The sequence below is a fragment of the Ceratotherium simum genome, chromosome X, assembly GCF_057802395.1.
Source record: "Ceratotherium simum simum isolate JZ-2026a chromosome X, ASM5780239v1, whole genome shotgun sequence".
Lineage (NCBI taxonomy): Eukaryota > Metazoa > Chordata > Mammalia > Perissodactyla > Rhinocerotidae > Ceratotherium > Ceratotherium simum.
The window spans coordinates 20,294,462-20,308,005 of record NC_141940.1 but is presented as its reverse complement, the minus strand read 5'-3'; positions in this window follow the sequence as shown (position 1 = coordinate 20,308,005).

The window sequence follows — 13,544 nt, the reverse complement described above, 5'->3', positions numbered from 1 at the left end:
AGTTAAGTATTCCTACCAGGTTATGGCTGCAGCAGCTTCTGCTCCAAGTAAGTACATCTGGGCTTTGACTCTTTGAATGCTCCTGTTTATCCAGATTTGGGGGTAGTAGTTTGCGCAGAAGCCTCAGTTTTCTGATGTGTCCAAGAAAAGTCATTGATTTTCAGTTTATTCAGCTATTTCTTGTTGTTAGGATGGAAGTGATGCCTTCCAAGCTCTTTACATATTGGAACTGAAACTGGAAGTCTCCAATTCTATCGGATTTTGAAGAAACAAAGTTTTAATGCTATTTCATCTGTTGCAGAGCGAGAGAAAGAAGAAAGCTTCCAAACAGATACCAAAAACTCATAAAACTATAGTCAATATTCGATTATTAACACCAATGCAAAAATACCAAATTAAATGTCAGCAATTAGAAGCCATCAGCTATTTAAAAGAAAATATACCAAGACAGTGAGTTTAAACCAGAAGTGCAAAGAAGATTCAATATTAGGAAATCTATTAATGTAATTAAACATGTAAATTAGTCAAAGAAAAATCTTAAAATCATTTCCAAATATAACAAGTCCTTTTACGAAATGTAATGGCCATGCCTGATTAATAAAAGCGAACTATTAATAAAGCAGTACAAAGTGGACAGAGAAAGAATAAGAAAGAGAGAGAGAAAGAGAAAATAATTAGCCACCTCCTTAATGGTATAGTAATACTAGAAGTATTACTATTAAAGTCAGAAATAAGGAAAGGATGTCCCCTATCATCTCCATTATTTAAGATTATTGGAGGGTACTTTTTAGTGCAAATAGACAAGGGTGAGAAGAGACATCAACACCGAAAAGGAGGAGTTATAATTTTCACTTTTCACAGATGATATGATTGTATACCTTAAAACAACAAAATAAAGAAGTGTAAATTGTTATAAACAGTAAGAAAGTCCTTCTTCCTTTTTCTTTTCCTTCTCTTGGAGATGGCAGTGTGGCTGAGATTTAGAAGATGACAAAGCTGAGGGGCCAGTGGGCTGAGGAAATGGCAATGGGGTCATGGGCTGAGGAGGTCACCAGCATAGTCAGGAGATTGATTATATACAAGAGTATTGAATATATCACTAAATATATTGAGAGTACCGGGAGCTAGGTTTTTCACTGTTAAAGAAGGGATTTACAAATATGGAAAGGGGGAAGGCTAGAAAGAATCCTAGAGATGTTGGATTTGAATTAGAGATATTGATTTGTATTCATCACATGGACACACACATACAGAGAAATAGATATAGATATTTGTGGGGTGTGAGTGTGTTGTGTACACACACGTACATATGTACAAACAAATGTTTCCTAGCTGTGTGTGCTAGAGGACACTGAGTGCACAGACCTTCAGTTCTAAATATCATCCTCTTCTGAAAGGAATCAGGGCTCCTTGGAAAAGGATTGTTTCTAGGACTGGAGCAGGAAAAGTAGAAGATGATCCTGGAACATCTTATTGTGTTTAACAAGTAAAGAGGTGATCAAAAAATGAAAGCATGTGTCAAAAGGACACTGGAGCAAGCCTGAAAGGGCTCCCACTAGCCAAATATAGGATGATTTGAGTATCAAAATAAATAATGATAGTAAAGGATTACAACCAATCGAAGAATATAGGAATCTATCCATAAGTCCATATTGATACAAAAAATGAATGAGTGAAAAAAACATGGAGTAGAGGAGGCCGGCCCGGTGGCATAGTGGTTAAGTTCGCGTGCTCCACTTCAGTGGCCCGGGGTTTGCAAGTTCGGATCTCAGGCGCAGACCAACACACCACTTGTCAAGCCATGCTGTGGCAGCATCCCATATAAAGTAGAGGAAGATGAGCACGGATGTTAGCCCAGGGCCAATCTTCCTCAGCAAAAAAAAAAAAAGAGTAGAAGTGACAGCACTTTCTTAGAGTAGAATGTAAAGTAATGAATGTAGAAGGAATGGTGTAAAGAGAAAATCACCATTTGAGAATGACCCTAGTAGTGGTTAATTTAGGCAGGAATCATCAAGGCAAGTCAGTGGGTGATTGACTGAAGAACAGAGTAGTGGAATAGTCTCACAGTATCTCCTCACAAAAGATTTAAGGATTATAAAGGGAAAAATGATAACTCTATGTTGGAGAAACCTGGCAGACACTACCTTACACAAGTACTGAAGATTACATCACCACTGGCAGAAGAGCATTGCCACCACATGCTCCCTGATGCTCTGCTTAAAGCACAACATCATTTCTGTGGTCTTCCTGCCAGGAGTGCATGACTGGAGTTTGGACAGGAGTAATTACCAAATAGACCAGATTGAGAGACATTAGACAAAATGGAAGACACGCACTTCTTAAACTGTTAAGATCATGAAAAATGTGAAAAGATTGAGAAAATGTTCCAGACTGAAGGAGACTAAAAATAAATGAAGACTAAATGTAACATGTGATCTTGGATTGGATCCTGGACCAGAAAATAACAAGAGACATTGTTGGAAACTTGGCAAAATTTGAATAGAATCTGTGGGTTGGATGGTAGTACTGTATCAGTGTTGATTTGCTGATTTTGATGGTTCTATTTGTGACTATGAAAGATAACATCCTTGCTTTTGGGAAGTACACACTGGAGTATTTCGGGATGATTGTGCATAATGTCTGAACCTTGCTATAAAATCGGTTGGTTCATAAAAAGAGTAATGATTGTGTGTGTGTGTGTGTGTGTGTGTGTGTGTACAGAAAGCGAGAGAGAGAAATAGAGTAAATATGCTAAAATGTTAACAATTGGGTAATAAGAGTGAACGGGATACAGGAATTCTTTGTTCTTTCAACTTATCAGTAAGGTTGAAATATTTAAAAATGAATCTTGACCAAAAAAAAACCACCACATAACTTTGTAATTTCGCCCTAAGTAAACATTAAAATAAGTATACTGTAAGATAGAAAAAAATAATAATTATAAATATTACCAAATCACATTTTCTATAGCAGAAAAAGTATTATCAAGTGTTTTGTATTAAGATTTATAATATTATTCAAAATTAATCCAAACTTACAGTTAATTTACCTGAGAATAAACAGATTTTATTCTTTAAAAAATAGCAGAATAAGATTGATGACACAAAAATAAAAATTAAAAAAAAGCAACTATTTTTATGTAAACACATTTTTTAAATGTCATGACAGAAGACATAACATTTACAATTGCAAATATAGGAGCAAACAAATAAAATAGACTCTAGTAATAGGCCTAACTAGAAATACTCTAGAATAGACCTAACTATAAATACTCCCTTTATATAGGGAGTATATAAAGAAAATTTAAAACATTGTGTTGGGTGATAAAAGTAGATTTAAATGAATGGGATGACATACTTTGCTCTTTAAATTCATCTATAATATTAACATGATCTTATTAAAGTACTAACAGGAAATTTTTTTAACTTTATTTTTTAGGGCAATTTTAGGTTTACAACAACATTGAGAGGTAGTTACAATGATTTTCCATATACCTCCTGCCCTCACACATGCATAGCCTCCCCTTTTATCAACATCACTCACCAAAATGGTATATATATATATATTTTTAACCAAGGATGAACTTACATTGACACATCATAATCAGCCAAAATCCATAGTTTACCTCAGGGTTCACTCTTGGTGTTGTACCTTCTCTGAGTTTGGACAAATGTATAGTGACATATATCCATCATTATAGGAATTTTTTAATAAGCTTGTTTTAAAATTTTTCTGGGAAAAAAATCATTGAAGAATAACCAAGGCCTTTCTGTTGAAGAATAATAATGAAATCAAGCTGGAATACAACATTTTATGTATTATAAAGTAAAGGTAAAGCAATTAAAACACTGTGGCAATGGTTCATGAGATCAATGAAACAAAATAGAGAGACAAAAAGAGACCCAAATCATATTGGAATTTGGTATATGGAAAAGATGGCACTTCAAATTAGTAGGATAAAGAAAACATGGTTTAATTAATAAATGATGCTGAGACAAATGGGTTTCCCACTAGAAAAAACAAAGTTGGTTTTCGATCTTACTCCATACGCCAAAATAAATTTCAGATGGATCAAAGTTGCAAGTTAAAAAATGAAAACAAATTACTAAAAGAATATGGAAGATCTTGTCTTTAATTTCAGAGTAAATAAAACCTTTCTAGGTATGACATGAACTCAGAAGCAATAAAAGACAGATAAATTAACTATTCAAACATTTATGAATTTCTGCTTCTGGTAAAATAGAATAGATTTAATTTTCCCTATTCATCCTGCTAAGTCCAGATAAAAACCCTGACCATTAGATATAAAACAACTCTAAAAATATTGATAAGTAGAAAGAAAAAGACAGGTCCTTGAGACCTCAGGACCCAGGGAATGGCGTGGCAGAGAGTTCCTTGGTATTCTTTTTTCTTAATATTCCCAATCTAGGTAATGGATAACCTGGAAATCTGTAAACACCAATGGGCACTGACAGAAAAAGAAAAGAAAGCAATAAGAAAAGGCTGCTCTCTCTAGCTAAAGGACCAGGAAAGAGGCAGCCTAAAAAAACAGAAACTTTTAGACAACAAGTGCTCTACTCTGGCCACACACAACAGAAAAATCTTTGGCCCCACCCCCACTCTTGCCAGCAAAGGCCAGATTAAGACTGTAGACTTGTGCCTTCCCCGGGCTATAAAAAAGTGTCCTCACACTTCCATCAGAGTAGTATCAGATAAGGCCAGTGGGGAGTCAGGGTTTTCATCCTTACTTGGCAGTAATGAAATGTCCTCTCATCTTCAATGTCCTTGGAAGCACATGGAGAACAGTAAGGAGATGCCCCTCCCTCTTGTAGTCAGTGTGGTATCAGTGGAGGCCTCGTAGAGAACTCGTACTCCCACATCTGACCAGTGGCCAGCGATAATGAAGATCTCATCTGCACCCTGCCCTCTGTCAATAGAGGCCAAGTGAAAACGTGAACTTCTACCCCTACCTAATAGTAACAAGGCAAGATACCCGTCCCCAACTAGAGCAGTATCAGAGGGAGACTGTTAAAACAAAAACTTTAAATAAAATCCAGAGTGTCATAACATAATAACCAAAATATCCAGGTTTTACCCAAAAATCATACCAAGAACCAGAAAAAATCTCAACTTGAATGAAAAAAGACAATCTACAGATGCCAACCTTAAGATGACAGAGATTCGAGAATTATCTTACAAAGACTTAAAAGCACTCATTATAATGCTTCAACAGAAAATTACACACACATTTGAAACAAATGAAAAAATTAGGAAGTCTCAACAAAGAAATAGAAATTCTCAGCAAAGATATTGAAGGTATAAAGAAGAACTAAATGGAAATATTAGAACTGAAAAATATAATAACTGAAATAAAAAATTAAATAGATGTACTCAGCAGAAGAATGTACAGGATGTAGAAAAAATTCAGTGAACTTGAAGATAGAACAATAAAAATTACCCAATTTGAACAACAGAAAACAGAGCTATAGAAAATGAAGAGTGCCTCAGGAACATATGGGACTATAACAAAAGAAATAACATTCATGTCATTGTAGTCTTAAAAGAGTGGAGAAAGAGGATAGGACTAATCAAGTTTGAAGTTTAAAGTAAAAAGTAAAAAGTGTGATGATATAATGGCTAAGAATTTCCCAAATTTGGCAGAAGACATAAACCAACAGATTCATGAAGATGAGCAAACCCTAAAAAAGATAAACCCAAAAATATCCATGCTGACACATCATGATTAAACTTCTGAAAACTGAAGACAAACAAAAAATTTTGTAAGCTGCCAGAGAAAAATAATACCTTATCAATAGGGGAAAAGCATTTAGAATGATAGAAATTCCTCATCAGAAACAATGGAGGGCAGAAGGAAGTGGCACAATCTTTTTCAAATGCTGAAAGAAAAGAAGTCTCCTCAGAATTGTATATCTAATATATCCCTCAGGAAAGGAGAAATCAAGACAGTCTCAAATGAAGGAAAACTAAGATAATTTTCCACCAATAGACCTATCCTAAAAAATGGCTAAAGGAAGTTCTCTAAACAGAATAGAAATGATAAATGAAGGGATATTGGAATATTAGGAAGGAAGAACACTGGAAAGAGAAAATATATGGGCAAATATAATTTTAACACTGCCTACTGTGGTTCTCAAAGTATGTAGAGGAAATATTTAAGGCAATTATGTAATAAATGCAGGAGGTTAAAGGGATATAAAGGAAGGTAAGTTTTCTAAGCTTCGCTTGAACAGGTAAAATGTTGGCACCATCAGACTTACGTAAGTTATGTATATATGATGTAATACCTAGTGCAAATATTAAGAAAGCTATGCAAAGAGACACTCAAAAATACTATATATGGACCTAACAGACATATACAGAACATTCCATCCAACTGCATCAGAATACACATTCTTCTCAAGTGCACATGGAACACTGTCCAGGATAAATCACGTTAGGTCACAAAACAAGTCTTAACAAATTTAAGAAGATTGAAATCATACCAAGTATCTTTTCTGACCACATTGGAATAAAACTAGAAATCAGTAGCATAAGAAAAACTGACAAATTCACAAATATGTGAAAATAAAGCAAAACACTCTTCAACAACCAACTCTCTAACAAGGTCAGAGAAGAAATCAAAAGAGAAATTAGAAAATATCTTGAGACAAATGAAAACAAAACACAGGATAACATACCAAAACTTATGAGATGCAACAAAAGAAGTACTAAGAGGGAAATTTATAGCAAGAAACGCATACATTAAAAATGAAGAAAGATCCCAAATAAACAACCTAACTTTACACCTCAAGGAATTAGAAAAAGAAGCACAAACTAAGCCCAAAGTTAGCAGAAGGAAGGAAATGATGAAGATTACAGCAGAAATAAATAAAATAGAGAATAAAAAAATCAACAAAACTAAGAGTTGTTTTTTTGAAAAGATCAACAAAATTGACAAACCTTTAGTTAGACTAAGAAAGAAAAGAGAGACAACTCAAATAAATAAAATCACAAATGAAAGAAGTGACATTAAAACTGATGCTGTGGAAATAAAACAGATTATAAGAGCCTACTATGAACAATTATATGACAAAAAATTGGATAATCTAGAATAAAAAAATAAATTTCTAGAAACATACACCTACCAAAACTGAATCATGAAGAAATAGAAAATCTGAAGAGACATGTAACTAGTAATGAGGTTGGATCAGTAATCAAAAACCTCCCAAAACAGAAAAGCCCAGGACAAGAGAGCTTCACTGGTCAATTCTACCAAATATTTAAATAAGAATTAATGCCAATTCTTCTTAAACTTTTCCAAAAAATTGAGGTGGAGGGAATACTTCCAAACTCATTTCATGAGGCCAGCAATACCCTTATACCAAAGCCAAAAAAAAGACACTGTGAGAAAGTAGAATTACAGGCCAATAACCCTAATGATTATAGATGCAAACATCTTCAACAAAATAGTAGCAAATCTAATTCAATAGCACATTAAAAGGATCACACGCCATGATCAAGTGGGATTTATCTCTGGGATGCAGGTATGGTTCAACATATGAAAATCAATCAATGAAATACACCACATAAACAGAACAAAGAATAAAAATCACATGATCCTCTCAGGATATGCAGAAAAAGTATTTGACAAAATTCAGCACTTTTTCATGACAAAAACACTCAACAAACTAAGAATAGAAAAAAATTATCTCAATTAAGTCCATATATAAAAAGCCCCTAGCTAACCTCATACTTAATGGTGAAAAACTGAAAGGTTTTCCTCTAACATCAGAAACAAGGCAAGGATGCCCACTCTTGCCACATCTATATAACATAGTACTGGAAGTTGGAGCCAGAGTAATCTGGCAAGAAAAAGAAATAAAAGGTATCTAACTCAAAAAGTAATAAGTAAAACTATCTCTGTTTGTAAATGGCATGATCTTATATACAGAAAACCCTAAGACTCCATACACACACACACACAAATGTTAGAACTAATTAATGAATTCAGTACAAAATCAAGATACAAAAATTAATTGTTTTTCTATACACTAATAATGAACAATCCATAAAAGAAATTAAGAAAAAAATCCCATTTACAATAGCATCGAAAAGAATAAAATACTTCAGAATAAACATAACCAAGAAGACAAAAGACTTGTACACTGAAGACTACAAAACATTGCTGAAAGAAACTAAAGACACAAATTCGTAGAAAGACATCTTGTGTTCATGGGTTAGAAGACTTAATATTGTTAAAATATCCATACCACCTAAAGCAAGCTACAGATTCAATGTGATCCCTACCAAAGTCCTAATGGCATTTTTTACAAAAATAGAAAAAAACATCCTAAAATCCATATGGAACCACAAGGGACTTCAAATATCCAAAGCAATATTTAAAAGGAAGAACAAACCTGGAGGCATCACACTTCCTGATTTCAAAACATATTACAAAGCTACAATAATCAAAACAGTATGGTTCTGGCATAAAGACAGACATATAGTCCAACAGAATAGAATAAAGAGCCCCAGAATAAACGCACATATAGACAGTCAATTGATCTTCATCAAGGGTTATAGAATACACAGTGGGGGAAAGAATAAGTCTTTTCAACAAGTGATGTTGGGAAAACTGGATATCCACATGCAAAAGAATGAAATTGGACCCTTATATTATACCATATACAAAAATCAACTCAAAATGTATAAAAATGGGAGTTGCTGTTCAATAAAGTTTTAGTTATGTGAGAAAAAAACACTATAATATATCAAAATGGAATTCTAAAAAATGTTCAAGTAACACAAAGGGAATTGGTGTAAAGAAAATAGAGAAACAAAAAGAAAGTGAACAAAGAGAAAACAAGTAATAAAATGGTATGATTAAGTCTTAACATAACAATAATCACATTAAATATAAACGGTATAATACATAAATTAAAAGACAGATTTGCAGAGTGGATTTTAAAAATGACTCTGTACGCTGTCCACAAGAAACTCACTTCAAGTATAACAGTATAGGTAGGTTGAAAGTAAAAAGATGGAAAAAGTTATGCCATGCAAAGACGAATCAAAAGAAAGCAGGAGTAAAAAAAAGAAAGCAGAAGAGGCTATGTTAATATAATGTCAGAGCAAAGAAAGTTGTCAGGGTTAGCAAGTGATATTACATAATGATAAAAGGTCAATTCACAAGAAAAGCATAGTAATCCTACATGTATATACATCAAATAGATGTGCAAAATATGCAAAGTAAAAGTTATAAAATAGAAAGGAGAAATAGGTAAGTCCACAATTATAGCTGGAGACTTCAACACTTCTGTTGGTAACTGATAGAGCAAAAAGGCAGAAAATCAGTAAGGATATAGAGGACGTGAACAGTACTATCAAATTTGTCTAACTGACATTTATAGAATACTCCACCCAAGGGACATTCACCAAGGCAGACTGTATCTTGGGCCATAAAAGAAATCTTAACAAATTCAAAATAATTGATATTATACAAATATACTCTATGACCACAATGGAATCAATATAGAAAAAAATCATAATAACAACAGAAAATTTCCCCAGCTCTTGGAAACTAAACAATACCCTTCTAAATAATTCATCAGCCAAAGAGGTACATTGAAATGAATTAAATGAAAATACAACATATCAAAATTTGTGGGATGCAGCTAATGCAGTGCTGAGCGGGAAATTTATAGCAGTAAATGTTTATTTTTGCAAAGTGGAAAAGTCTCAAATCAATAATTTCAGCTCCTACAACAAGAAACTAGAAAGACAAGAGCAAAATAAACCCAAAGCAAGCAAAAGGATGGCAATAATAAAGATAAGAACAGAAAACAATGAAATTGAAAACAGAAAAATGTTACAGGAAATCAATGAAACAAAAACTTTTTCTTTGAAAAATAACAATAGTATAACTGCTATTACATTAAAATATAATTATAATATTAAATGTTTTATAATATAATTGTTATTATAATAAAACTATACAAAAACCTTAAAGATTTCTGCACAGGAAAAGAAATTCTACCATAAGCAAAGTTTAAAATATAAAACTGGGGAAAATATTTGCAACACCTATTACTAGGGCTAATTTCCTTAACATATAAAAAGTCCGTACACAAAATCAATACACAAAAATCTGTTGCATTTCCTTACACTAATAATGAACCACCAGAAACAGAAATTAAGAAAAGAATCTCATTTATAATTGCATCAAAAAGAATAAAATATCTAGGAATACATTTAACCAAGGAAGTGAAAGACCTGTATATTGAAAACTACAAGACATTAATGAAAGAACTTGAAGAAGACAGAAGTAAATGGAAAGATATCTGTGCTAATAGATTGGAAGAATTAATATTGTTAAAATGTCCATACTAGCCAAATCAATATACAGATTCAATGCAATCCCTATAAAAATTTCAATGGTATTTTTCACAGAAATAGAATAAACAATCCTAAAATTTGTGTGGAACCACCAAAGACCCTGAATAGCCAAAGCAATCTGAGAAAGAAGAACAAAGCTGGAGGCATCATGATCTCTGATTTCGAACTATATTACAAAACTATAGTAATTAAAACAGTATGGTACTGTCATAAAATCAGACACATAGATCAATGGAGCAGAATAGAGAGCCCAGAAATAAACCCATGCACATATGGACAATTAATTTACAGCAATGGAGCCAAGAATATATAATGGGGAAGGGACCGTCTCTTCAATAAACGGTGTCGGGATGATTGGACAGCCACATGCAAAAGAATGAAACTGGACCACTATCTTACACCACACATAAAAATTAACTCAAAGTAGATTAAAGACTTGAATGTAAGACCTGAAACCATAAAACACCGAGAAGAAAACAGGGTGGTAAGCTCCCTGACATAGGTCTTGGTGATGATTTCTTGAATCTGACCCCAAAAGCAAAAATAAACAAGTGAGACTACATCAAACCAAAAAGCTTCTGCACAGCAAAGGAAACCATCAACAAAAAGAAAAGGCAACCTACTGAAGGGGAGAAAATAATTGCATATCATGTATCCGATAAGGGGCTAATATTCAAAATATATAAAGAACTCATATAACTCAATAGCAAAAAAAAAAAACAAACAATCTAGGGGCCAGCCTGGTGGCTTAGTGGTTAGGTTCGCGCGCTCTGCTTCAGCGGCCCGGGGTTCGCAGGTTCAGATCCCGGGTGCAGACATACGCACAGCTCATCAAGCCATGCCGTGGCAGGCATCCCACATATGAAATAGAGGAAGATGGGCACAGACATTAGGTCAGGGCTAATCTTCCTCAGCAAAAAGAGGAAGATTGGCAGTGGATATTAGCTCAGGGCTAATCTTCCTCACACACAAAAAAACACAATCTGATTAAAAAATAGGCAGAAAATCTGAACAGATATTTTTCCAAAGAAGACATACAGATGACCAACAGGTACATGAAAAGATGCTCAACATCATTAACCATCAGAGAACTGCAAATCAAAATCACAATGACATATCACTTCACACTTGTTAGAATAGCTATTAACAAAAAGACAAGAAACAACAAGTGTTGGCAAGGAAGTGGAGAAAAGGGAACCCTCATGCACTGTTGGTGGGAATGTAAACTGGTGCAACCACTATGGAAAACAGTATGGAGTTTCCTCAAAAAATTAAAACTAGAACTACCATATGATCCAGCAATCCCACATTTAGATATTTAGCAGAAGAAAACAAAAACACTAATTTGAAAAGATATGTGCACCCCCATGTCCACTGCAGCATTATTTACAATAGTCAAGATGTGGAAAAACCTAAGTGTCCATCAGTAGATGAATGGATAAAGAAATTGTGGTATATATATATATATATATATATATATATATATATATATATACACAATGGAATATTATTCAGCCATAAAAAAGAATGAAATCTTGCCATTTGCAACAACATAGATACACCTGGAGGGCATTATGCTAAGTGAAATAAGTGAGACAGAGAAAGACAAATACCGTACAATTTCTCTTAGAAGTGGAATCTAAAAACAAAAAAAACCCACTGGTTTTAGCAGTATCTTTTAAAATACTTTGTCTACTCAGGCAAGGGAAACAAAAGAAAAAATAAACAAATGGGACTATATCAGACTAAAAAGCTTCTACACAGCAAAGGAAACAATCAACAAAATGAAAAGACAACCCACCAACTGGGAGAAAATATTTACAAATCATATATCCAACAAGGGGTTAATTTCCAAAATACATAAAGAACTCATACAACTCAAAACAAAAAAATAAACAACCCAATCAAAAAATGGGCAGAGGATATGAAGATATATTTGTGCAAAGAGGATATACAGATGGCCAACAGGCACATGAAAAGATGTTCAACATCACTAATTATCAGGGAAATGCAAATCAAAATCACAATGATATATCACCTCACACCCATCAGAATGGCTATAATTAACAAGACAAGAAATAACAAACGTTGGAGAAGATGTGGAGAAAAGGGAACCCTCATACACTGCTGGTGGCAATGCAAACTGGTGCAGCCATTATGGAAAACAGTATGGATATTTCTCAAAAAAGTAAAAATAGAGATACCGTATGATCCAGTATTTATCCAAAGAACACGAAATCAATAATTCAAAAAGATATATGCACTCCTGTGTTCATCCTATGTAGCATTATTCACAATAGTTAAGATATGGAAGCAACCCAAGTGCCCACGAATGGATGAATGGATAAAGAAGATGTGGTATATACATACAATGGAATATTACTCAGCCATTAAAAAAGACAAAATTGTGCCATTTGCGACAACATAGATGGATCTTGAGGAAAGGTATTATGCTGAGTGAAATAAGTCAGACAGAGAAAGACAAATACTGTATGATTTCACCCACATATGGAAGACAAACAAACACAAAGATAAGGAGAATAGATTGGTGGTTATCAGAGGGGAAGGGGGTGGGAAGAGGGCAAATGGGGTAAAGGGGCACATTGTGTATGGTGACGGATAGTAACTGGACTGTTGATGGTGAACACGATGCAGTCTATACAGAAACTGAAATATAGTGATGTACACCTGAAATTTACACAATGCTGTAAGCCAATATGACCTTGATAAAATAATTTAAAAAAACACAAGCTTATAGATATAGAGAACAGATTGGTGGTTGTAAGAGGTGGGGGTTGGGGGGTGGGAGAAATGAGTGAACTGTTTTTTTTTCCACTTTAAATAAATTGAGTAAATTTTTTTGATTTATTTTTATTGATGTTTTAGTAGTTTATAACATTGTGAAATTTTGGGTTGTACATTTTTGTTTGTCCATCACCATATATATGTCTCCCTTCACCCCTTGTGCCCACCCCCTACCTCCATTGCCCCTGGTAACCACAATACAGTTTTCTCTATCCATGTGTTGGTTTATATTCCACATATGAGTGAGATCATACAGTGTTTGTCTTTCTCTTTCTGGCTTATTTCACTTAACATAATACCTTCGAGGTCCATCCATGTTGTTGCAAATGGGACGATTTTCCCTT